Source organism: Cavia porcellus, unplaced genomic scaffold (genome assembly GCF_034190915.1).
Source record: "Cavia porcellus strain 051 isolate PalLab524CR breed Dunkin Hartley unplaced genomic scaffold, mCavPor4.1 scaffold_27, whole genome shotgun sequence".
Classification (NCBI taxonomy): domain Eukaryota; kingdom Metazoa; phylum Chordata; class Mammalia; order Rodentia; family Caviidae; genus Cavia; species Cavia porcellus.
Window position 1 is genome coordinate 21,167,750 of NW_026947510.1, and position 26,710 is coordinate 21,194,459.

At 39.9% G+C, this 26,710-nt stretch overlaps 1 protein-coding gene and 1 long non-coding RNA gene across 2 annotated transcripts in view; both read right to left on the minus strand.

Annotated features, from left to right (window-relative positions):
- The window catches only part of Prtfdc1 (phosphoribosyl transferase domain containing 1), a 76,250-nt gene that overhangs the window by 36,917 nt on the left and 12,623 nt on the right, over positions 1 to 26,710 (minus strand).
- On the minus strand, positions 94 to 22,796 carry LOC134473518 (uncharacterized). Its single transcript, XR_010043795.1, has 5 exons — positions 22,633 to 22,796; positions 17,600 to 20,972; positions 6,545 to 14,559; positions 2,244 to 2,430; positions 94 to 618 (listed from the first exon to the last, which is right to left on the minus strand). It is a non-coding gene; the product is annotated as an uncharacterized LOC134473518 (long non-coding RNA).

Sequence of the window (26,710 nt, forward strand, 5' to 3'; positions counted from 1 at the left end):
CTTATATATAGTATATATACACAGAACATCTATACTTATATATAGTGATAGGGTTAACAATGAAAATTAATGTGACAATGAAACTTTAATCCATTACAACAGTAATAATGATTTTATTATAAACCCTAGCATATTAAAATTTCTTTCACACAATAATTTTAAGGCCACCAGAAGTTATGCAGCATATATTTAATATAAAAATAAAAAAATAGTTTTTCTTTTTTCTTTTCGTATGCTGACACAGCCCCAGCCTAAGTGAAATCCTCAGCATATGTGCAGAAAGGGCTTTTGATATTGGAAAATAGGGGCTCAGAACAAGGCATGGGGGTGCATGCTTGTAATATCTGCTCTCTGAGAGGTTGAGTCAGGAGGGTTGCAAGTTCTAGCCCAGTGTAGGTAATTTAATGACTTAGTGAAATCGTGTCTCAAAGCAAAAAACAAAGGGCTGAGAGGTACAGGTGAAATGCCTAGTATCACAGGGTCGGGGTGGGCAAAGGTCAGCCGTGGGTGCTCAGAAGTTCTTAAATACAAGAGGTCACCTCTGTCCAGAGCCTTCTTCAAAGTCCCAGGGTTCACTAAGCTGAGCTTCTGACACTGAGAGCTGGTTTTAGTTTGTTCCTAGTGGAAGGAGAGAGAAAAGATTAGAGCAAATGTGCCCCATTTGAAACCACTCCAGGGGAAGGACAGAAAGTTATTCACATTGCCATCGTGGGCACAGAGTAGTCTAGCAGGAAAATTCATCCAAAAAGGGAAGAGCTCTGAAAAGTGTTCTGTGAACTCCAAGTCATTCCAGCCCCTAATCAAAAGGACAAGATACTGAATGCATGAGAGAGAGAGAGAGAGAGAGAGAGAGAGAGAGAGAGAGAGAGAGAGAGAAGAAGAAGTCTGTTGGTATTTTGGATCAAAATTAGGCAATATGACGTTCTGATGTTTTCCTGATGGCAGGAAATCCTGTCAGCATCATGACAGAGTGAGTCAGTCAGCAATGGAGGCCTTTGGTAGGATGATAAAAGTGTCACTAGCGTGACATTCTAGAACTTGATGGAAATCCAGGACTTTTTAAGAATGATCTGTGTTTCCCAAGAAGTGCACCAAGTAAAAAGAGACAATATGTTGGCTCTTTGCCTATAAAATTGAGAAACAGATTAAAGAGTAGTGTGATATCTGAAGGTGGTGACAACATAAAGGAGAGAACACTTTCACAAAGTGATGTTGGAAACGTACATTACAAACAACTGCTTTGTAGAGAAATCTGGTGAGAATGCAGCAAAATCAAAGTAAACTTGGTTTTAGAAATGGGCCTAGTGATATAACCAAAGATGTACACAACGGTTTAGGAAAAAGGATGCTTATTACAGCAGTATTTGTGGTAGAAGAAGATGTAAGCAATCTACATGCTTGGAAGTAGAGAAATACTTGAAAAGCCTATAAATATTTGCATATAATGGCATGCTTTACTAGTTGTTAAAGTGACATAAGGTTTTTTTTTTTTGGATATGTGTCAAACTCTGGACTTTCTCAGAAAGGTATGATAAGATGCCTATTTGAACTAATTTAAATGGGAAGGTGACTGATTAAAAGGAAAGGTTAAATGACCAGGGTTGGGGACAGGATGCAAAGTAATGAGTGGCAGCCACACTCATGACCCAGGGACTCAGACAGCCTTGCGGCTCTTTCTTCCTCTTGTCTCTGCTTCTGCTCCATCACTCAACTCACATAGTCTCTGAGGAAAGTGTTTCTTCTTCCCAGTTCATTGCAGCAAATTCCAAGAAAGATTTGTTGGTCTGGCTTGGATCACACACTTATTTCTTAGATTTATCATTATCACCAGGTCTGTGTGACCTCGAATGATTAGCCAATCTAGAGTGAAGCATTATTACACATGGAATAGTTGTGTTTCCCAAAATTCATATGCTGGAATCCTAACTGTGCAATGTGCTGTAAGACAGTGGGGTTGTTGGAAAGTGATTAAGGTGTGCGGCTAGTGCCTTTATGAATGAGGAACCAGGTCATCTTTCCACTACCACTACATGAGACTATAAGGAGCAGTTATTTAAATTCTCAACCATGCCAGTACCTTAGTCCTGCACTTTCAGCCTTTAGGACAGATGAGACATACATTTCTGTCATTTATAAGGCACTCAGCCTGTCGCATTTTTTTTTTTTTTTTTATGGCAGTCTGAACAAAGTATCAGGTTGCTATAACAGAGCACTTAAAACCAAGCACTGACATAGATAATTACCTTAACCTCTCTGGTCAGAGGGGCATTTGGAAGCCCTGAGAAAGTACTGGAGTGTATGAAATAACAGTCAGGTTCACAGCAGGAACAGCAGGGTCCCCAGAGCCAATCTGTGACTTTCACAACTTCAGTTGATAACAGCATTTTTCAGTACTTTCCATGTGGTGGGCCACGTCTTGTCGTCAGGGTACTACAAGTAAAGGGATTCTTTTGTGACCACATGGTTGGGAAGTACTCTGGGATAAACTGAATAGGAATTAAACTCTTGGAGTTTAATTGCATGACCACACTACTTATGGGGGGGGCCAGACAGAATGAGGGGCTACCGTACTGACAAAAGACATATATCCTCCACAAAACTTAGGATCCAAGAGCTGGTTATGGAGGACAGTTTGACCACTCCATTGAAACCTAGTAGAGCATCCCTTGAGATATACTGATTTCTAACTATTCAGAAAGTAGACTGCATCATGCTTTCATTAGAGATGCCCTATTGGAACCATATACTTTAGAGAGAGACAAAATAGAATATAACTCAAGCACGTACCCTAGTTATTCGTTCCCACACACTAAAAGGCTCTAATTCATTTGGAGAATAGCCAGCAACGTTGCAGGAAGTATTCTGAGTGAAACTATAATACCAATGCTTATGGGTTTTCTTGATTACATCTTAATTATACAGACATGGGCTTGCATGACTCTTCTCTACTGATACTGGGAGTTTGGGGAGCTAGGTAGAAAACAGATAAAAAAAAATGGACTTAGATTTTATCTAGGAAGAGAGTAGTAGCTGTGTGGGGATTTCCAGCTAGTGACAATTTAAAAAAAATTTTAAAAAGTAACTTTAGTCACTTAGTGCTCATCAATAGGCAAAATTCCAGTTTACCTAAATCCCTGGGCAGTCTAATTCCCTCTTTAAAATCGCCTTATGTATTCAATAGTGTTTCTCACATTATTTGGATGAGAGAACTATTTACCTCTTAGAAATTCTTTTGCAAATACAGATTTTGGTGAAACCCTAAACAAATTCTGGGGAGAGGGGGAGAATCTGAACTCTACGCTGATGCTAACTCATAGCCACTTTGCCCACGCTGTGTGTTTTTACTCTGCTTTGTGTTTAGACTCAAGAGTGTGGAAATCAAAAGGCCAAAAATTCTGAGGCTGTGACTGCGTGCCTGATCATTGATATCATCTCAGGAAACTGGAGATTTTTGTATCTGATGTTTTCCCCCATAATGCTGCCTTCTCCCTCCAGAAATAACAAAAAGGCAAAAGTTCAAACCCTCTTAGACTCTGGAGTCGAGATAGAGAGAAGGGGGAAGCACGAATTAACTTTAGGAAAGGATAATCTGGTAGAAAACAATACTCTTTAGTATACATAGCTTTTTATTTAAAAAAAAATTCTCATCAAATTTACTCACTGAATAAAAGAAGACTCTGACAACCAGAATCAACAGATCTACATCCCACTACTTAGAAGCTAGGCGTTGTGGATTTTAGTTGCTAGATTTTTTACATGTTTATTTTTAGAATTAAAAAAAGTAGTTAGATTAGTGCTTTTTACAGTGATTTTGGATGAGCATTTTATGTAAATAAAATCTATGGGTAAAAATTGTATTTAAAAAGAGACAATCCTGTTTCCTATCCATGTCCCTAAGGAAAGAGGCTTTCTCAGGGCGAGCTTTCACTAATGTGTCTGAAATTAGATTAAATTTTCGATCTGAACAGAGAACCTTTAATTTTCAAAGTACAAAGTAATTACAACTCAGAAATCAAAGTCTAGTACTGGGGATGTAAATCTTTCAGAATCAAATGCCTCAGAGATCATCATGCAGTTTGACAGAGAATTTTATGTTGGCTCCTTTCTGAATTTTATCTTGGCTCTTTGTGTACCACAAGGCCACAATTCAAATCCTTCTATCACTCAGGTAGGTGGCCATGTGAGGCTCTTATGTTTTGCTTCTTGATTGCTTGAGCAGGGTAAAATCAAGTCAGTAAGAAAAAAGGAGAAAAGCTAAGTGGGTGTTTCTTTGTTGGCAGAATGTCAGTAATTAGGAGAGTAAGGGGAGTCACCAGGCAGGAGCACATGAATGTGCTGTAATCTTGCGATAATAATAGAAATTACAGATAGAAAGTTGCCGTTAAAAAGGCTACTAGGGCTCTGTCGCACTATATAAGAACATGTAATTTTTTTTAATACGGAAACAGCAGGACTTCATTTCTAATCTTTCACCTGCTATTCTAGTCACACCAAGAATCTCTTATTGTTGTCTTTAATTCTTCTGCATTTGCGGTTAATTTCTTTTTTGGAGCATGTGTGGATAGCCAGCTCCTGACAGATGGTTTAAAGGCAGGATGACTTGCCACGCGTACCCACTCATGAGGACTCAAGCCCTGGAACTTCATCAGGAGTCTCACTGCATTTTCCACCCCATGTATCTATGATGGAGCGGGCGGTCAGGAGCGGAGTAGAGGGCTGTGTTCTGGTTACAAGTTCCTGTAGCACAGCTGATGGTGCTATGGGCATTGGAAACGCTGTTGAAGCAAAGGACTGAGACAGAAGGGCCCATAGCTTGGAGTGGTGGGTGGATTACTCATCAAAGCCATCCTGTATCGGAATGGTGAGGACCAGATCTCCCTGGATTCCCCCGGTCCCTACACTTTAATCTTTAAATTGCTCTTTTGGGAAGCAACAGTTCACATTCTAGTTAAGCGTTAATCTCTGCCTGGCCTGATTGGCCAGGCTGTAGAGTTGTGGACTAATGCCAATAGCTCACTGTTGTGGGCTCCTGGTTTATTTTTATCTGCTCCAGTGTGTCATCCTGAAAAAGTGTGTTGCTAGAACCTTAGAGCAGGAATGAATGCTAGCAATTGTTCAGTTCTGTTCTTTACAGATGAGCGATCTTGTCAGCTTCTGCCTCAGCCTTTCTTGTTTGGTGAGTCACATCAAACCAAGTCTAGAATCCAGACTTCAGAAATTTCAATCTAGTGTAAACTATTTTAGGAAAAGAGATATTGGAGATACTCAGAGAATGGTGACTTGAACATTTTCCTTTGCACATTGATCAAAGATGAAGACACTGAGGTATGGACAGCTTTGTTCTCTCACCACATAATGAACAAGAATCAGGCCAACGTGGCATCATGGCATATGCCTGCACACCCAGCACTATGGGAGGCTGAGATGGGGTGCTGAAAGTTTGAGCCTAGCCTGGGTAACTAAGCAAGATCTAGGTTCAAAATAAAAATAAAAATGGCTGAGGATGTAGCTCAGTATGAAAGCCCTGGGTTCCAGTTCCAGTACCCTCATCAGGGCTTACGACCAACAGCAAGCACAATGTACTCTATCAAGAGTGCTCAACCTGCTTTCTCCTTCATTGTCTTGGTATACTAACACAATTGCTGACTAAGATATCTGCTCAATTCTTCTTGCAATGCATATCTATGATTTGAAAATCATAGAAGGTCAAATAAGTTATTCAGCCAAAATTCTCCCTATGAATGGAATAATAAGACAAAGATTGCTATGGAAAAAAGGGATGGATCATTCTCAGGGCTTAAGGAAGTTATTTATTGAACATCCCTGTAAACTGAAGACTAATAGAGCAAAAAGTTGATAATCTATTTGTTGTTAACTGGAAATAATGACAACACAACTTTGTTTACTTGGTGAAAAAATTCATTTTGCAGTACGTATGATTTGGGCACTTTCCTGCATGCATGTTACACATTAACATAAAAGTATTTTTTTAATGCAAATAAGAGGAACAATATAGGAGTTTTAAGGAACTTCTACTTTAGTGCAACCTTGCTATAATATTCATAGAAAAAGGAGTTTTAGAAGAGCACTGAAGCCTGGAGACACCACATGGCTGCCTCTGGGAGAATCAATAGTAGAGGCTGATTTGCCTGCTTTGACACACGCTCACGCTGGTTCCACGTCTTGGCACTGTGTTCTGTGGGTGGCCTCCTTTGAAAAATATTCCTGAAGAAAATGTACCATCCTAACCTTTGTTGGCCTTATTCTAGTTCTTCTATATTGTAAACTGAAATTTACTCTTTCTTTGGATTAATTAAGCTGTAAAGTTTTGAAATGTAATGGAAATACATTTCATGTCAATAAAATCTATCTGATGGGAAGAGAGGGGCTTGCTTAGTACTCTAATGTGGGGGGCAGATTTCTACCAGTACTGCTGTTTTTCATCTGAAATCACAGACTATCATCTATCTATCTACCTATCTATCTAGAAATTTTCCTTAACATTTCTGAATTTAACAAAAGCTAGAATACAAGAAATACTCACTTTTTTTTTTTATAGAGTCAGGGGGGTGAGTCAATCAGCTGCGCAGAGGACCAGGACCTTCAGGTCCAGGGAAATGGTCAGCTTCTTTGCTGCCTCTTGGATCATCTTTCTCTGGCTTCCTGGTTCACACACTTCTCTTCAAGAATCTTCCTAACAACACATGAACTTCAGGGATCTCCATCTATCCTAGAAGTACCCACAAAAGACTAGGCTGGTTTACAGAGGCCACTCTTCCTTGATTGTTTCCCTAATATAGGGGCTCCTCATCCTTAGCCCCCACAACCTTCTGTGGAAATAATTGAAGTCTCCTCTGCTTCACCTCGATTTCATAGTCAGTAGCCTCCACAGTATCAGTTTCTACCTGCATGCAAGTGACTCATTATTTTTATCTCTTGCCAAGATGTCCCTGCAGTGCCAAGGTTCACGCTCCTAATGACGTGCTAGAAATCTCCATAGTTATCCAATGATCCTTCCAGCTCAGTATGCACAAAAGTATCTGCTATCTTTTCCTGCTGGATGGTTTCTTTCTTTTGTGCTCCTTATCTCAGTAATGGCTCATCCATCTATTAAATGCCTCTGCCAGAAACCATGAGTCATAAATATTTCTTCTCTTCCTTTCATCAACTATGTTGTTACCTATTAATTTAATCACCTAAAAGAATTAGTAATATTGACTGTTTATCTCATAACATTCTGACAAAATAAGAAAGCTATAAAAGTCATTTACAAAAAAGAAAGAAAGAAAAGTCATTTACATGGTGTTTGAATAGTTAGATGAAACCAGTTGCGTTCAGGGTGGTATTGCTGTAGACTTGAATAGTTAGTAGTAAATCAACTACTATTAGTCTTAGTAACGTTATCACTACTACTGTAACTCCTTTGATCAGGCAGATGGATGGATAGGTAGATACACAGAGGTGATAGATAGATGGACAGATAGGATGACAGGACTCATGTACCTGTCATTTTATATTAGTCATTCAGATAAAAGTATTTGTAATATACTACTATGCACTGGACACTCTTTTAAGTTCTGGGGACATTGAACAAAACTAAGTATTTTCCTGGACCTTGTATTTTCTTTTCTTTTCTTTTTTTTTTTTTTTTTGTACCAGGGATCAAACTCATGACCTAGTGTTTGCCAGGCAGACACTTACGCTGCTGAGCGAAATCCCTGGCCTGGACCTTGTATTTTAATGAAGAGAGGCAATACATACATAAATGATTACATATGGTGATCAATCCTATCAAGAAAATAATAACAGTATTAGAGAAAGAAAAGATGTAAGATACTACCTCAGATAATCTCTGATAAGGTGACATTTAACAGGAGATCTTTTTTTTTTTTGTCTTTTTCATTTTTATCGGTACCGGGGATCGAACTCACGACCGCCTGCTTGCAAGGCAGGTGCTTATGCCGCTGAGCTAAATCCCCAGCCCCTTAATAGGAGATCTTAAGGAGTCAGATATGGTAGCATACCTGTAATCCTAGTGCTTCAGAGGTTGAGGCAGGAAGATTGTTGTAAAGTTCACAGCCAGCTTGGGCTCCATAGTAAGTTCAAGCCCAGCCTGAGACCTTGTTTCAAATAGACAAGACAAAAGCAAAAACAAAAACAAACTCTCCAAAACCAAAGAGATCTGAAGAGTGTAAGAGTGCAAGTGTCTCATTTCATCCTGTTTTTAATTTTTAAAGTGGTGTACTTATACCCACTTAGCAGCCAAAAATGATGTTCCTAAAATTAAAATTAAATGATCTTCCCATCTGGCTTCATTGTGTTTCCACAGTGTCCCAAAGTAAGCCCACTGCATGTGTCTGCCGTTCCTCCATCTTGGCCTTAGTTCAGATGACCCCGACTACTGCAACAGACTCCAAAAAGACTTTCCCATCTTTAGACTCTTCTGCGTCTCAGAAGAGTTTCTATGATGCAAACAGATTGTACCAATTCCTTGCTTAACATCCTCCTGTGGACTCCTGTCCTCTGTACCCAGAGTGACAGGGACAACCGTTTTTTGCATACCAGGCTCCTCTCGACAGGTTTGCTTTCTCTCGCTGTCCATGCATAAGCCATGTCCGTTTAAGACTCTGCTCCCTCCTGTCCCTGGTGTGGTATGCAGCTGGGGGTGCTGTTTTTGCATATCCCCATCTTCTCTTGGCTGCATGGCAGGTCCCATCCTGCCTTCTTCAGTGTGGTTAGCACTCAGCTCCGAAAGATCAATGGAGGTTGATCCCATCTGGCCCCATGCTTTGTGTAAACACTTAATGGGAGGTTCAGATGGCACTGATGCTGCCAAGCACTCTATGAATCTGAGAGAGGGCAGGTCTGTCTATCTGAGAGCATCCTCATGGACTGAATATAGAGAAACACTAAGAATTAAAGAAGTGTGATATGATTTGGATTCTTACTGAACACACACACACATTCGTAGACACAAACAAGGTATACTTATGTCTGCAAATGGCTTGTATGAATGAGTGAATGTATCTTACTCTGTGGAACAAAGACAGTATTTTCTTTGATACCTGGGCACAGTACAGACCCCACAGAAGTGAATACAGAATGCTGTTTGTAATTGTTTAATGTCTTTGGCATTTCTGCTAAGGGATGGTTAACTGAAACATTTTAATTTATCAAGGAAATAAAAAGTAAATTACTACAAGATCTCATTTCACGTGGACAACTTTATGGTCACAAAACCCACACATAGATTTTCCTCAGGAGAACAGCAGAAGCAGGACCTGAAAAGAAAACGCTGCGTTTTCCCAAATATCCCCCTCCCTATAACTGTTGTTCTTTGTTCTGATACAGATAGAAGCAGTGACTCTGTGAATAATGTTCATAACCTCTGTTCCCCTAACACCCTGTTATACCTGACCATGGTCACTGGTCTCACACTTCAGCCAACCGCTTTGCTTTGTTTGCCTTCCCAGTAACATGCTGCTAGGCCAATCCTCAGCAACAAGACGAACCTGGGGCCTTTCTTTGTTTGGGGCTCAGTGTTTTGGACAAGAGTCTGAACTGCTGAACTGAACTGCTGAACTGGTGTTCACCTAAAACCAAATCAAGCCTCCTGTTCCTCCTGAGGTCTGTCTGGTCTCTTGAGTTCTACATCACGGACAGCTTGCTGGAGGCCTGGGCGCCGCTCCCTCCTGAGATGGCAGGCTCTGGTTTTGAAAGGCGTGGGCCCTAAGAGCACAGCGGCGGAGACGGCACGCCTTAGCCCTTTTCTTGGATCTCCATTTGTTTGGAATGTAGACAGACAGATGTATCAACTCAGGATGTAAATCAGCTTATGTTTGACTTCCTTGAAAGTAAAAGTCATATGAACATATTATAGAAAAATAAGATATCATAGCTAAGTATAAAAATGGAACATTACTCAGGAAATAGAGACTGAGACTGAGATAGAGCGAGTTGTAAGAAGTAGAATTTCTACTGAAATGCAATATAATCATTTTTTTGGAATTATTACCCTTTACTCGAGTTCTAAGTATTGCTTTACCATTAATACTGAAAAAAATCAAATTCTTTCAAAAGTAATGTCTAACAACAACAAAAATATTTGGGGCTGTTTTCTTTACGTCCTTTTTTATTTTAAAACTACAACCAAATTCATTTCAAAGTGAAGTATTCTAACCCAGTATAAACAGAGAACCCAGAATAAGAGATTATTTCATTCTGGAGCCAGGCAACAAAATGTCATGACCTTTGTCCTAAAAGTTTGATTTTTCAGTAAAATTTCTTAATAGAGTTTTCTAGCAATCAAGTGTTTGGAACATTAAATGTGGGAAAATTTTACTTGAAGACATTACTTTCTAGGATATGATCCAAGACATTTAAAATGAATGTTGAATAGGGCCTTTTATAGTAGTTTCACCAAGTATTGCTACATTCACAGCAAAATTCTCTGAAGCCCAGAGCTGCATGGTGCTTTCTGCTCCCATCACTGCAACACAGAAGATCCCAGTCAAGTTTTGTTTCACTGCATTTAACTGAATATATTTTTAGTCTTTTATAAGGAACTGTTCTGCCACATTGTACTTTAATTAGCATTACATAATTTCATGTTTTCACAGTCTCAAGTAACAAGAGGTACATCATCAAGCACCAGAATGTCTAGATTTTTTTCTCCCTCTAACAGCTGGCATAGCCAGGGCTTGAGGGGCTGAGTGCTGGAAACTTCCATGGTCTACTGTGACCTCATTAGATGCCAGACCTACTTCATCTTCAGCCTTGGTCACTGAGATCCAGTATAGAAGCAGGGACTGTGTATTTGGAGTTAACTCCTCACATTAGCTTTCCCATTTTGGGGACACAGACCCCAGTACCCACCACTTGAAGGAGGAGAGGTTTCATTGAATACACAGTTTCAGGGAATTTAGTACAGGATCCACTGGCTCCAAGGCAGGGACATCGTGGTGGAAAAGTGTGGCACAGCAAAGCTCTTAGCTCCTGGAATCAGCGAAGTGGAGCAGGGGACAGCAGAGAATCAGACAAGACACCCAAACTGACGCCTCCATCACCTACCCAGACACACCCATAAGAGCGCGCCACCAGTGCCCTCGTAGCCAAATTGACACAATCGCCACCACACCACTCAATTAACCATGGCACCCCTTCTCCAAACAGGATCTTTTATTCTAGTTGCTTCAAGAAAACCCCCAGGAGATCCTGGTTCTGGTGAGTATGTGGAGATGAGGGCAGCTGTTTTGAATATCAATTACCATTCTGGGATGATCAACCTTGACCAAGGCACACACGTTTTCTGGGCCTTTGTTACATCAAATGTTAGGTGGGAAGAAGAATGTCTACCTTCCTGGGATATAGCTCAGTGGTAGAGTGCCTGTTCAGCATGCATACTTTCTGAGCTCAATCCACAGCACCCAAACAAAATGGAATCTACCTCAAACATTAGAAAGAGAATGCAGTTTTAGTAGGCATCTAGAACACAGTTATCATTTTATTATAAAAACATTCATTATCCATTGTCACAGAATTCAGGATTCATTTGCTTGCCCTCTAGTTTCTCTTACAAGACTATCGGTCCCTTTTAAGGCCAGCATTGAGTTTAAGTCATTTCCCCCTAAAATTCACAAGATCTAGCAGAACCACTAATGCCAGACTTCCTAACAATGTTAGTTCAATGGGTAAGTTTTCAAATGCTGCACATATATTTCTTCTTAATTCTCATACCTTTGTTGAGAGGTAGAAAAAGTCCCTTTCTTTGAACACTGAAAGACTAACGTGCTACACCTGGTACTAGATTTAAACTTCAAGGGTTCTTCCATAAGAAGAAGTGTTAAAAAATATGCTTTGTTTCATCTCACTTCCTGATCCAAGTCCATGAAGCCTTTAGTACTTAAATGGTACCAGTCAATTGTCAATTTAGAAGCACACCTCTTTAGGGACCACTGGCAGACCTTCCTGACATTGCTGTTTCTGTGCAGACTTAACCTGATGAAATCCATACCTAAACTTATCTGATAAGCTGAATGATAGTGGGAGTTGAGGATTCAGCAAATGAAAACTAGTCACGGTCTTCACAACGGGTATCTGTTTTACAAACTATAGGAAGAAGGTGGCTTTGGAAGATGTCTTGGTTACTTTTCTCACTGCTAGGACAAAATGCACAACATCCACTTAATGAGGGAAAGGTTTACTTAGCTCACAGTTTGTAAATGTTTCAGTCCATAACTGGCTGGCTTCAAGACAAGGTCATTTCACAGAGGACAGCAATTCATGATACACCGAAGACAGCAAAAGCAGGCAGGGAGGGAGACAGACAGGCTGACAGAGACAAGCCTCTTTCTGTCTCTTATATTTGTCCAGTTTACTGGGATTAGGTTGGCGCCAATCCAGTCAGTGGATGGATCCAGCCTGCCCTTAATCTCAGCATTACACCGTAAATCAGTCACACCTCTAGATTCAACCATCTCCAAAGAAAAACCCCTATGTCCCCCCAAAGCCTTAGGGGGACATTTAGACACAAACCATAACAGATGAAGAAAGAATAGTGCATTTAAAGCCAGGGAACCTAAGGCTTCATTTTCATTTTACAATTTGGGTGACCGTGAAATAGTCATCTAACAACACATAAATTTTTAGTTCATTCTGTGTATAGTGCAGTTAATGATTCCAAATCAAAAGGCTACTGACATAGTAGCATTTAGTATCACTGAAACTGTCATCAATATTAGTTGAATATAAATCAACTAAAAACCTAGAATTTCTGGCTGTCACTGTGACAGCAAGCATTCTTCTCTCTTCAGGAATGTGTGGCTATAGGTTCATCCATTTTAATAAAATCTAATACAGTATACAAAAATATAAGCCTAGTAAATAATTTAAGCCCACTTATTTCACTATGAAAGTGTATTTTACAAAATAAAAACCAACATTAGATTCCATTAAACGAAAATGGAAATAGTTGCTAGATAAACTGACAAGAATTGTTATTATGCATAATTTTTCAAACTAAAGAGTCACTGAATCAGGAACTGTGACCCCCATTTTGTAGGTGTGGAGGTACATGGCTTAGAGCAGAGGTTGCAAAACTATGGCATGTGTGATATTTGTTTTCCTTTTAAGACAAAAGATGGCAACGTATGGGTTATTTTTTCTAAACTCTCATCTCAGTATTCAGATTGAATTGCAGTGTTGGTGCTTTGAAATAAACTAAGCGAGTTGAGTTACACTTTGGGCACTTATCTCTAAAAGTATTTTCTCCTAATTAGTGTCTTTGCCCCAAAATTTGAAGTCATCCTCAATATCTTTCATTCTTTTTCACTGTCCATTCATTCCTCCCAGTTTTACCTTACAATGTATTCAGAATCTGACACTTCTCCATCGGTCCCACTTCTGGGCCCATCAGCAACCTCTCCGGGTCTGCTCGTGCAGCTCTGTTCTATCCTAAACACAGCACCCCAAACAACCCTTTGAAACCAGACACCAAATAATGTCCCTTTTCCACTCAGAACCTTCTGAAGGGCCCCTCTTTTTTATTTTTATTTTTTTTTTAACACAATATCTTCCTATGTAGTCCAGGCTGGCCTCAAACTTACTTGCTGTAGATGTGCACCACCATACCTAGGTTAAGGCTTCCCTTTTCTAAATTGAAAGCTACACATAGTTATTATAATAATGAAAATTCCATTTACAGTATTTTAACATTGAATATGATACAGTCTTTTTTCATTAAATAAGGTATGAGTGATGTCAAATATGGCTTGAAAAAATTCTAAGAGCCCCAATTGCCTTTGGAATTATTTTTATGGAGAGCAGATTCACTTGTCTCACACTGCCCACTTTCCCAAGAAGAGTTACTAGTAGAGGACCTGGTGAAACAGAGGGAGGCCTAGTTAGCTGCCCGTTGTAGATTCCAAGTTGGCTTAGCTAAGAGAGGAGGGTACCGTGCTGCCAAATAACGAAGTGACAAGGCAGCATGATTTGGAGCTCTTCTTGTTTTTTTAAGAGTAGAATATATTTATTGAGACATAGAAAGCTGCTGTCTGAAGAGAGACAAAAGGGGTCCCGAGTGGGTTGTGAAGGCCTCCATCTTTTTTAGGGACTTTTATCGAGTAAAACCACGGGTTCAAGGTGGGGGAAGACTGGGAATTCACAAGGCAGATGGGCATAAGGTGGAACATAACTATAGTTAGCCAATAAGATCGATAGTTCAGGTAAAGTTGATAACATTAGGGACAAATGGGGAAGCGAGTCATGTAGAAAGCAGGCATTCTTAAGGAGCCGTGACTCTTCCCTAGGGGGATGGGAACTGTTTAGGCAATCAAACACAATGGGCAAATAGCAAGCAATTATCACAAGTAGTTATAAACAACTGGCAAAGACAAAGCAAAATTTGAAGCAAATAATTTGTTACCTAAATGAGTCCCAATTCAGAGTCTATGAAGCAAAATCAAACTCTCACCTCGGTGCAGTGATCTGGGTGGAAGACCTCCAAATGATACAGAGGAATGAAGCTTCCGACCTACTATGTCTGGTACGAGCTCATGTTCTCTAAAATTGAACAATGAATTTTAGGAACAACAGAGGTTAAGAGCAGAATACATTTATTGAGAGAAAGCAAGCTTCTGTCTGAAGAAAGACAGAAGGGATCCCAAGCAGGTTGCCCTATCTTGGAGTTCTTACTGCTCCTCTTAGTCCGAAGCTCTGGACAACTGACTGCATGTGTGCTTCACGAACTGATTAATTATGCAATTTTTAATTGTACTAAGACTGTCTGATGGGTGATAGGCTTATTGCTGTGGCACCAAACATTTTAAACTGTTTCAGTTCCAACCTGACAATTCTTTATGCTCAGATAATTTATTAAGTGGAATTCCACTATGATCATGACAATAAAGAGAGGTTAGAATCAAGTCAAGTGTAAAACCTCTGAGGTGAGTATTTGGGAATTGTCATTTCTGGCAGAAATGAGACTATTTTGAGTCAGCATAAATGATGTACAGCATCCCTATTAGAATGCATTTTCACTTAAGTGATATGGCCAGATGGTAATAAGGATAAGGCTACTTGGGGCAATGATTTTAAAGCAAGCTTTAGAATCTATTTGTGTCTAACTTAGAAACTAGACTCACATATGGGACGATCAGGAAGCATAAAGCAGCTGTGGATTCAAGATGCACAAACAAATCTTTCCCTGAATCCCACATGAAGAAACAGGATTTCCATAATTATTTTTAATTAAGGCCAGAAGATTTTTAAATCCAGGGATGAATGAAATTTTATGTTCCCTCAAGGGAAATTACTTGACTTCTGGGAAATATCTATTTTGCTTGAATTTTTTTATGTTGCTAAATTGACCATGAACTGCAATATAAAAACAGAAATCCAAAACTCACACTGCCCTATGAATCTTGGCTCACCTGCTCTAAAGATACAAAAATTCAAGCTAGAGTTTTTTTAAGAATCACAGAATTAAGATTCAATCATGTATTTAAACAAAAAAAGAAGTTAATAATAGTTACCAATAATAGTTAATAATAGTTACCAGCTTAGAACATTGTTCTAAGCTGTTGAACCCATTTGCTAAATTTCTAAATATTTTATTCAAGAGGGAGGGATGTGACTGTTTCCCCTAGAAATATTTCAGTTTGGTCTGAATTACTATGAAAATAAAAAGAAAGTCATAATGTACTCTCAGGAAATTATTTTGCAGGTATTTGTTATCTGCTGTCTGTTTCGTGAATCAATGAGAATAAAACTAACACCCTTGTAGACACAGGGCAGTGGAGTGGAAATACCCAGGGTGAGGCTGAGCCGAAGCCATGCAGACCTCACGCACACAGATCTCTTGGCCTGCTAACCTTCTGAGAAGGCAAGGTATTCTTTTGCCCTCAAATCCCAGGGACGTACTATTATTTTAACCTTTTACATGCTTCGGTCTAGTTTAAAGAGCAAAGTTTAAGAGAAGTCACTGAAATTTATTTTGGAATATATCAAGAAAATATGGCCTAGAGACCTGCTCTGCCTCTTACAAGGTCCAAGCCATGATAAATGCCTTTCAAAAACTATGAAAACTGCTGCTTTGGCTTGTCTGTTCTCCAAGCAGTTTCATGTCAACAGTTGCTTCACCTTTACCATCGAAGCCAACAGCCTCCCCTTTAGGCCCATGTAAGGTATAATAGTAATAATAGAAGTTATTTATCGATCACATATTTGGATGATAACAGCACTAAGACTCTTCCTTATGCCATGCAATTTATTGTTTGTGAAAAAGAACCTCATGAGACACATGATTAGTCTTACTTTATAGATGAGAACAGTTAAGATTCAGAAAGGTTCAGTAACTTGGTGTCTGAAATGAATATACTGGAATTTTTACCAGAAACATCTTTATTCTAAATTATATGCTTATAGATTCTATGTTACTTTTCATTATGCTTGTCTTTTTAAAGGTTTCTGACATTCGGACAGAGAAATGTGTCATTCAACTTCTATTAACACGCTTCTACATAATTAAAAGCTCCAAAGAGTGTAACTGCTCCATGTAAGTGGGAAAACCAGAGCTTTTAAATTTCCTTCCAATACCCCATTCACACAGCAGGCTTCCATCACCCTGTAAGCAAAGTCAGAACTGCACACGCCTCCTAGGCAAGGAATCGCTTTCAGTGTTTCCCTCTACTTCCTATGGCTGGTTGCCTAGATTAGCTGATGCTGCTGAGACATCGTGGCTTTCTGAGCCTTTTCTCAGTGCTACCCTACAGCTTGCAGTCTGCTCAGTCTGGTGGTCCACCTGTGGAGCTGTATCCAGTGGCTGACAGCCCTGTTCCCAGGGCTCCAGGACATGATTCCCTAGCTGTTCCTTTTCATACTCCAATACTAGTTTTGTCTTGTTCTTCCAGTTTCCAAATTTTGGGGTGTCCTTAAAGCTCTTCTCCACCTACTTTTACTTTTCGAGTGACTCATTCTTTAACATGACTTTAAATACCTATATATTGCCCCTCCACCTTGAAGGATTGAAAGCACTGAGACACTTCTCCAGCTTTTTACATTTTTGGTGAGTGAGGAGAGGATTAAGTTGCCCAGGTTGGCCTCGAACTTGTAATTCTCTTGCCAAATTTTAAACTAATAACTCCACCTTAAACTTCTTCCCTGAACTCCTTACTAGGAGAGCCAACAGCCTGTTTATCTTGGATGCTGAAGAGTAAAAACTGTCCAAAACCAAATTCCTGGTTTCTTCTTCCAAACCTCATCTTTTCAGTCTTCTGCATATCAGTGACTGACAGTTCAGTTCACACTCTTGTTCAGGCCCAAAACTTTGGAGTCCTGTCAATGTCCACCACTGTCAAATTCATCAGTAAATCTAGGTGGTTCGTTTGTCTTTGCCTCACAGATAAATGTGGAATCCAAAGACTTCTCACCACTCTCCTGCAAGCGTTCTGGTTCGACCTATCATTGTCTCACAGTGAAATGATGATAATAGCTTTCTAACCATCTGTCTGTTTCTACCTTTGTCCCTCCATTCTATTCTCAGTACACCAGATAGACTTATTCCGTAAAGTACAAAGAATACTTACACTCTAAGAATACTTACATTGCTGCTCAAAAGGCCTTCCCACTCATCCGAGCAAAAGGCAGAGCCCACCCATCGCCTGCCACACTCCACAGTGTTTTTCCTCCTTTGCTTTTCTAGTCATCTCTGTTAGTTTTGCATAACTTGCTCTTCTCTGGCTGCTTTTGCTTTTCTTCACATGTGTGGGGCACATTTCCCTCTAAGGGCCACAGTGCCTGCCCATTTCCTCCTCCTGTAGCTGACTTCCTCTACCCTCAAGGTTTGGTCTCTTGAGTCCTTGAAATCTTTGCCTCAGATGGGCCCCACTTAGAGGCTGTTTTCCCTGATCACTGCCCCAGCTCCATCCAGTGCATTAGATTTCTCCAGGCTTATTTTCTTGCATCGTGCTTTCCACTTTTTGACATATTTTATACTTTCTTGTGTTATTTTCAATTTTCTGTTTGTTCTATTTAGATTCAGACTGCAGTATAGTAAGGAATAGGTATTGTTCACTGTTGTTTCCTTGTCACCTATAGTCAGGCCTGAAACACAGTACAACTATTTGTGGAGGGAATGAACTATATAATGTTGTGCTCCCCAGAACCTCAAACAGCATCACTTCCTCTTTCCTGACAAGGCTGTCTCCTCCACCCAAACTTCAGACTTATGACCCAGAAGCCATACCCTCAGGTCTTCCCATGACCCTGTGGACGAACCACTGGCCCAGTGGTGCTGTCAAGGACACAGGCATTATTACTCTTTCCTCTCTGCCATGTTACTAGTTGAGTCCTTAGCCTTGACTTCTTACAGCTTCAAGAAGACTGCCACAGTCCCAGGGGACTTAGGGACAAAATAACATCTTGCTATAAGAGAGAGAGAGATAGAAAGACAAACAGACAGACCGACCATTCCTCCTGGGAAGGTCTTCCTTTATAACATCAAACGCTCGTTTGTTTAGTGCTAGAAGCCTGACAGAGCAAGGTTCCAGCAAGGGAGAGACCAGTGGTGGGAGTCGGGGTGGTTGTCACAGAGGGGAGACAGACTGCTGTAGAGAGGGTTTTCGGCTGTCAAGAATCTTTTCATCTTTTATCTTCTCCTCTGCTACAGACTTCTTTTTGAATTTTAAACATAATATTTGGAATTTTTTTTCTGTTCCCTTTTATTGTGTTTTACAAATACTAATTCATGAGTGTCAACAACATTCTTAAATCACTAACAAGCTAATATTTGTAAAACACTTACAATAGCACTTTCACATAGTAATCAGTTAATCTTATTGTTAATTTGAATAAATCTAATTTAAATTTTTACAAACTTACATATAGATAACTCATAATAGAAAGATATCTTCATTTAAGAAATGTTAGACCAATATTAGCAAGATGTTATCCTGACTTTAAGTAACCTCCTGGCATGGTGACAGTGTCCTTAGAACCATAAGAAGATAAGCACCAGGACATTCCTTTTCCACGTTTTGCTGCTTTGTTTGATTGATCTCTCATGTTAGAGATGGTTTTTCTTGTTTGTCTTTTCATATTTAAATGGGACACACCCAGTGAACCTATGAAGAGCTGTATCCAAGAGACAGAGATTGATGACAGATGGACTCACCAGCAGGTTTCCAAGGGAGAAATGTTCTTTTCAATGCATTCCCAGTCCAGTATGCAGTAGTCTCTTCTTTAGGCTTGCTCAGTTCTTCAAAACACACTCACTGTTAGATCTCAGATCCTCCCTGGTAGGGACTGCAGGTGGTAATAGGCTTGGCTGCTATGGAAGGGTATCAAAGGTCCCAGATCCCACACAGTGTAGTAGACTCTCCCTAGCCTCAGATGTGTATTCTTTTGGCAATATTTGATTCATTTTTTTTCTGAAAAATTAATCTTTAGTTTCCTGCAGTAGTGGGAGAGGGAGCTGAGGCCAGGCGGGAAAGGAAGAGAGTAGGTAGCAGAAGAGGTAGGGCCAGACACTGGGAGTCCAAAAGGTCTGCACAATGACACAGCCCACTGTCTGCTGGGCAGGACACCACCAGAGTAATGAGTCTCTCAAAACCCCACCTAACTTCTTAGCTGCCCTTCTTCAGTGTCTTCTTGGCAGGTGCTTGGGTCTGACTATCATGCTATTGGGCCCATTTGTCTTGCCCTGTTGTCTCCTCTCATGTGCAGTTTATCATTTGAGGATGTGTATGTGATATATATGTCACTTTATTTTCAATTATTATCATTATTATTATTTTGATATCGAGAATTGAACTCATGACCTTGTGCTTGTCAGGCAGGTACTTACATCACTGAGCTAAATCCCCAGCCCCTATATGTCATTTTAATGGAGAATCCATATCAAATACAGGTGAGCAACCTGACATTTTAATATGGACATTTCATCACTTTAAAGATTATGTAAATCCAAATCTGGTCAGGGAGTGTGTAGATTTTGAAAATCAGTCTCATTATTTTACAAAAGATAAAAGGAAATCTAAGAAAAATGGCATTCTTGCCCCCATGAACCATGGTCATGAGATGGTCCTTCTTTTAGGAGGCAGGAAAGGGAGACAGCCAGGCCTTCGTGTCTCCAGTAGGCCTGCCTAGCTGTGCATCTCAGCCTCCTTCTCATCTCTGTGATCTTCTTTCTTAACTCTGTGACGTTTCTTAAGCTCTCTGTGACTCATTTTCCTACCACATAAAATGGGGATAATATTTCGAATTTTTTTCTGTTCCCTTTTATTGTGTTTTACAAACACTAATTCATGAGTGTCAACTACATTCTTAAATGACTAACAAGTTAATATTTGTAAAACACTTAAAATAGAGTTCCCCAACTCATTGGGTTGTGGTATGAAGTAATTAATTGAGATTAGAGGTTCACAGAATAAAGGATGCATTCAAATACACTTTCATCTTATGAAATGATCTTTAAGGATGAGGAAACACTCATTTTTCAAATGCTTACTTTGCATTTTGTTGTAATGCTGGGCTGTGGGGCTACTTTGGAAGTGTGCCCTTTTCAGGACACTAGTCAGAACAGCCTGAGCTCCATCCAGGAGCTCCCTTCTTCCACTCTAATTAAAAGAGATCTCCACACACAGTGGTTTGCAGGGCCACCAAAACCCAGCCCAGGCCATGAGCAGGACTCACGAGAGCTATGAGGGGAAGGAGGGATTCGGGGCCTCTGCACTTCACACGTCCACTGCTGCTCGTCACTGAAAGGCATTGTTAGTGAGAGGATGCTCGCTCTGCGCCAGCTGCCAGTCCCAGGCCACTGACCAACCCTCCTCAAGGCAGTCCTGCCTGGCATTCCTATCCATGCTTGAGGGTGGGCTCGACCTGCTGCTGCATCCTCTTCCTCACTGACAGTCCTCCTGTTTTTACTGCAGTATTCTCTAGCTGGTCAGTGTCTGTCTGAATTTGACTTCTGTTCTCTAGGGCAAGAAGACAAATACAAACAAACAAATGAAAAATAACAACAACAAAAAAAGAAATATTAGACAAATAAGCAAACAAAAATATTTCCAAAAACTATACTGTAAATGAATTCCAATGTAATAGAAAGTTAAATAGTTCTAGTCCTTAAAAAGCTGTCCATGCCACGCATTTTAATATATGGTGAAACTATCTAAACTGGTAACAAGGACCCTGTGCTGAAGCACAACGGTAAGCTCAGGTGGGCACACTGGTGCACACCTATGATCTTAGTTACTCAAAAGCAAGAGGATCACAAGTTTGAGGCCAGCCTAGACAACTGAGCAAGACTATGATAAATAGAGAGATAGAGCGATAGACAGGGCTGGAGATGTAATATAGAGGTAGAGAGCTTGCCTAGCATGTATGTGCAAGGCTCTGGGTTTAGTACTAAAAAAAAAAAAAAAAAAAGGTATGCTCATGCCATAAAGGAAATGCATACTATAAAGCATAAAGACATTAAACCAGTAGCTTAATATAGTGATCACAAAAGATTTTAAGAGATTACTTTCCCCAAGCTATTGTATTATATATATCTGAGTTTAAAAAGGTTTTCACTCCAAGTTTCAATTATTTCCTGGTAACTCTTCTGTCACATACAGTCCATATATTTTATAAAATATAGGATATGCTATTTCATAAAGATTATAATGGTTTCGATGCTAAGTGTCATATTCCATGTCACTTATACAAGTTGATTAAAACCAGTCTAACTTATGAAAACATTTTTTTTTAAGTCAGGTGCATACTCCGTGTGTGTGAGGCCAGCATGTTTTCACATTGTAACTGCGGGAAATGCCGATACACAGGCGCCTGCAAACACGTGATAAACATCACAGGACGCGCGTCCTTGCGGTTAGTCCCTACCGCTCCAGGGCCCGCAGCGCCTGCCTCTCCTCCTGACTCAGCTGCACCGAGTGGCCCGAGAGAAGCCCGCTGCTGTTGGGATCCAAACTCGGGCTGCAGGGCGAGCGCCGGCCCCCACGAGCGGCGCTCTGCACCGGCGGCTGTCCCGGGCCTGAGCGCGGAGCCGGTGGCCTGTCCCGGGTCCCTTCTCAGAGGCGCGTCCGGCTCCCCTGGAGCACCAGGCCTCTGCTCCTCGCCTGTCCACTGGCCCAGGGACGCTCGCTCTCCAGGGTGACGCTGAGTGCCTGGCTTAGTCCTTGTCAGGAGGCAGACAGACAGACAGACCTCCTCCACCTCCTAGCTACAGGGTCTTGGGAAACCCAGCGGACGCGGCCGGCTTCCACACCCTCATCTTGGGAGGGTTTAGTGAGTTAGTACACACAAAGCCCCTGGAGCTGCTGCCTGTAATGCCGAGTGAATGTTAGGTCTTATCCGTGTTACTGATGCCTGCTGCACCAGCAGGCCGACGCTGCCCCGGCTGCTCTTGAGCTCTGCAGCTGTGGGCTGCCTTCCTTCTAGCTGCCTGTTACATCTCTGTACCGGACTTCAACTTGGATCTGCCCGAGGGAGCCCTTTTTCCGAGCCACGCCGCCTGAGGCTGCTTTTCTTTCTCCTTCTGGGCTCAGCCCCCGCCTGCCGCAGTTAGTGAAGCACGGCCCTGTGTCCCAGTGATCTCTTAAAACCTGGCGTCTCTGTCACAATCAGCATGCTTACCTCTGCATGGTTCTTCCATTTGGCCTGGCGGTGTCTGCTTTCCGTAAGCAAAGACAACTTGAAAAGTATCTCTAGGTAACACTACATTTGTATAAAGAATGTACATTAATATAACGTATGGATATTTATAAAACAAAAATGTTGATATTAATATTACACAAAGGAGCTTTGGCTTTGCTTTTTAAAAAAACATTTTGCATGGCAGAATTAGAAATTTCAAAGTAAACTTGCCTAAGCAATGCTAGATTTTCTTTAAGTTCAATTCGGTATTTCCTTTATGCTGTTTCTTCATTTTACATTCTGAAAGCTGGTAGTAAATACATTTTAGGAGTCAAAATTCAGGTGTGGTGGCGTACGCCCGCAGTGCTAGTACTCTGGAAGGCAGGCAGGGAGACAACATTCCAACACAGCCTGAGCAACTGCAAACATGTACAGATAATGGAGAGATAGAGAGGTACTTAGAGAGACAGAGAGAGAGAGAGAGAGAGAGAGAGAGAGACTGACACTTATTTGTCTTCTTTTGGCCTAATTCATTATAATAGTCCTCTTGGGAGAAGTATAATTTTAACATTTTAGTGGTCACAATCTTGAGCTCTGGAGTCAAATTTGGGTTTGAATACCAGACCCATCCCTTACTAACTGACCTTGTGCATGTTACTTAACATTTCAGGTCTCAGTTTCTGTCTCTGTGAAACGAGTATAATAAGGTTACCTAATTACTGATCGTTTTGTGTCTACCATTGAATCAACCAAGTATTGAGTTTTCTTTATTTCTTTTCATTCTATTGGCTTAGAAATACACCTGGCGTTACTATTCTTTCAGTGGTTGCTTACAGATTGTTATTAGGTATACTTAAAGTTTGTGAGTCATGCTTATATGCTTCTCCTAAATAATACAGAAGACATTAAAATGCTATTTCATCCCACTTACAATCAAATACAGGTTGATATTTTAATTCTATCTTGCTTTATTACAAAAATTCATCACAATTAATGTTATTTCATTAGCTAATATTTTAACCAATGAAAACTTTTTTTACTTACCTACATGCTTGATTTCTTTGTATCACAAATTCATTATTTTGTATTTAATTTCCTTCTTCATAAAATAAATTCTTTACAGAGTACTTTTAACCAGTGTCTGTTACTGGGAAATTCTTTTAGACTATGATTACTGTCTTTATCTGGCAGCCTCAAGAGAGTTAAAAATTCGCTGGAATGAAAATCCAGGCTAATGATTATTTTCTCTCACTCTGCTGACAATACTTCATGTCTTGTGATTTCTGTTGGTGAGCTTGAGAAGTCTGTTGATAGTAGGAATTCCTCTATAGGTAATCTTTCTTTCCTCTCCAGTTGTTCTATAACCTTCTCTTTGACTCTGATGTTTTGTTTCCCAGTTTTATCATGACATGCCTAGGTGAGATCACAGAGTACTTCTGGAATCTGAGTATTTCTCACTTTTATGAACTCTCAGCTAGCAGACTGCCTCTCCTCTATTCTCTGTAGTTTGTCCTGATGGTACTCCTCTGTGACATATTTTGGTTCTTTTTCTGTCTTTCACCTTTCTTCTATGTCATTTCTATACGTGCTATCTTGGAGTTACTAGTTTTTAGCTTTGTGTTCCAGTTCAAACTTATATTTATTATTCAATCTATTTATTGTGAGCATTGATTTACTATTGTATTCATTCAATTACTTTTTCATTGGTAAATACTCTGTCAATTCTAAAAGTTTTCATTTTCTTGTCCTGTTATTCTCTAGAATAAATGCAGTAGTACTAATCACTATTATTTTACATTTTTTTCACATCACTCACTTAACTATCTCTATTTCTTTTTGCCAGTGAATTTTTCTGTGTCAGAAATCGAACTCAGGACCTCACACTTGCCAGGCAGGTGCTGTGCCACTGAGCTATATCCCTGGTCCTTGTCAGTTGATTTGCATATGGCCAATTATTTTCCAGCTGTGTCTGTAATTTTGGTTTGTAAGCTTAGGTAAATAGAGGTTTTATTGTATTATAGAAATTCTGTCTAAATTGAGATTGTCTCTGCAGATAGGTTTTGGATTTGCTTTTATCGTTGGGGTGTCATGGCCTGACACTAATTTTAATAGCAGAGTCTCAAAACAGGGCTTCTCAGACTCCAGAAAAAGTAAATTAAAAATTTCAAACTTATATGTGGTATAAACATGTGTTTGAAAATTACCCAGGATGTTTTTCACTTTCTCACACCAGCTCAGGTCTGTAAAGACAAGATAGTTTCCAAGGCTGTCCCAACTCCAAAGAGCAGATTTTTCATCCAAGATTTGCATTGGTGAGGACATTAGTTTTATGTGAGAGACTCATTTGACTTCCAATTTTATTTGGGCCCAAGACATCTGTCTTACTAATTTCTAAGTAGTCTTTTTTAGATTGCTATCATTCATGCAAATCCAGCTCATGTCTTATAGCAAGTATAATATAACAACAAAGACAAGTCAAAAGCCTGGAAGCCTGAGCCATTTGGAGCCATTTGTCCTTGAGGAAGGGTCCTTAGTAAACTGTGAGGGAATCAGCCAACTGGAATCTCTCTGAGAAAGAGCTCTTAGGTGACTTATGAGTGCTGATGGCTGGGACAAGGAGAAATACAGCCTTTGGGAAAAATGTACTTTCATCTTTTTATTCTCAAAAAGAAAGTTTAAAAGAATCTTTAGGCAACAGAACAGGAAGGAATGAAACTACACCACACTTTCACCATCACTCACAAGAGTGTAGAGCCTGATCTCCCACTGAAACTTCCACAAGGGTTGACATAATTGAGTGACCACTGCTTTTCCTCAGATACAACAATATTGAGACTGTGCCTATAAACAGGCTTGGAGGTATGCTGAAGCACCACAGGCCTTCAGAGGCAAGTGAGCAGGTCCAGCTCCCCTTATAATACCCAGTGTCTTATCCATTTCTGACAATATCTAATTAGAGGGAACAGCTTGCCTGTGCTAGCAGACAGTCTTTACATGATGTAATCACTCAGGAGATGATTTGTGTCACCTTGGTGCCAGATAAGAGCAGAAATATTTGGTAAAGAGGGAAGAAACATTACAATAATCTTTGGCTCCTACAAGACGAAAGACAAAAGCTAAGGTTACACGACAGGCGAGACTGGATACATGTGAGGATCTTAATGCCAACCACTGCCTTCTTTTTCACTCAAGACCCTGGGGAGGAATCCCCACCTCTTTAGTCCCGGAAAAAACATGGTGATTTGAAAGTATCTATCTAGATAAAGTAATAATGAGCCTGATGTCAGTGGAGTTTTAGAAATGCAAATGTTTGTTGAGAATTAGTGTCACATAAACACAATGTGTACACACTAGCCTGCCTTGAGATGAAAGTGTTGGCAGAATAAAAAGTTACTTTGATACATAGACAATGAAAATGTATGAGAAATTAAAGAGTAGGATGGATTAACTTAACGTGGGTTATAATGCTGTCAGTTTCTGACTATATTCTGGGCTTATATAATAATGCTCCTTGACAAATTCAAAAGGACTGCAGTCTTACAATAAGTTCTGCAACATAATTAAACAAGAAATAATACAAAAATTTCTAACAAACCTCTAAGTATTTTTAAATTAAACAACATGAAATGACAAGAATCAAGAGAGAAATCACAAGAGAAGTTAGAAAATAGTTTGAACTAAATGAAAATAATTATGTCAAAATATATGAGATATAGCTACAAATATACTTAAAGAAAAATTTATATTACATGTTCGTATTAGAGAACAAGAGAGGCCTCCACTCTGTTCTAAACTCCATTTTGGGAAATTAGGAAAATAAAAGGATGTTAACCCCAAAGCAAACAGGAAGAAGAACATCATAATGGTAAAAGCATAATTTGATGTAACTGATAACAGAAAAACAACAGGAAATTGCAGAAGCCATAAACAACACAAAAAACTGACAAACTTTTAGGTACATTGGTGAAGAAGAAAAAACAAAAGACAGAAATACAGTTTAATAATATAAGAAATAAAAAAAGAGAATATCACCACAGACCCCTAGACATTAAAAAAAAGCAGCTTCATGTTCCTCAAA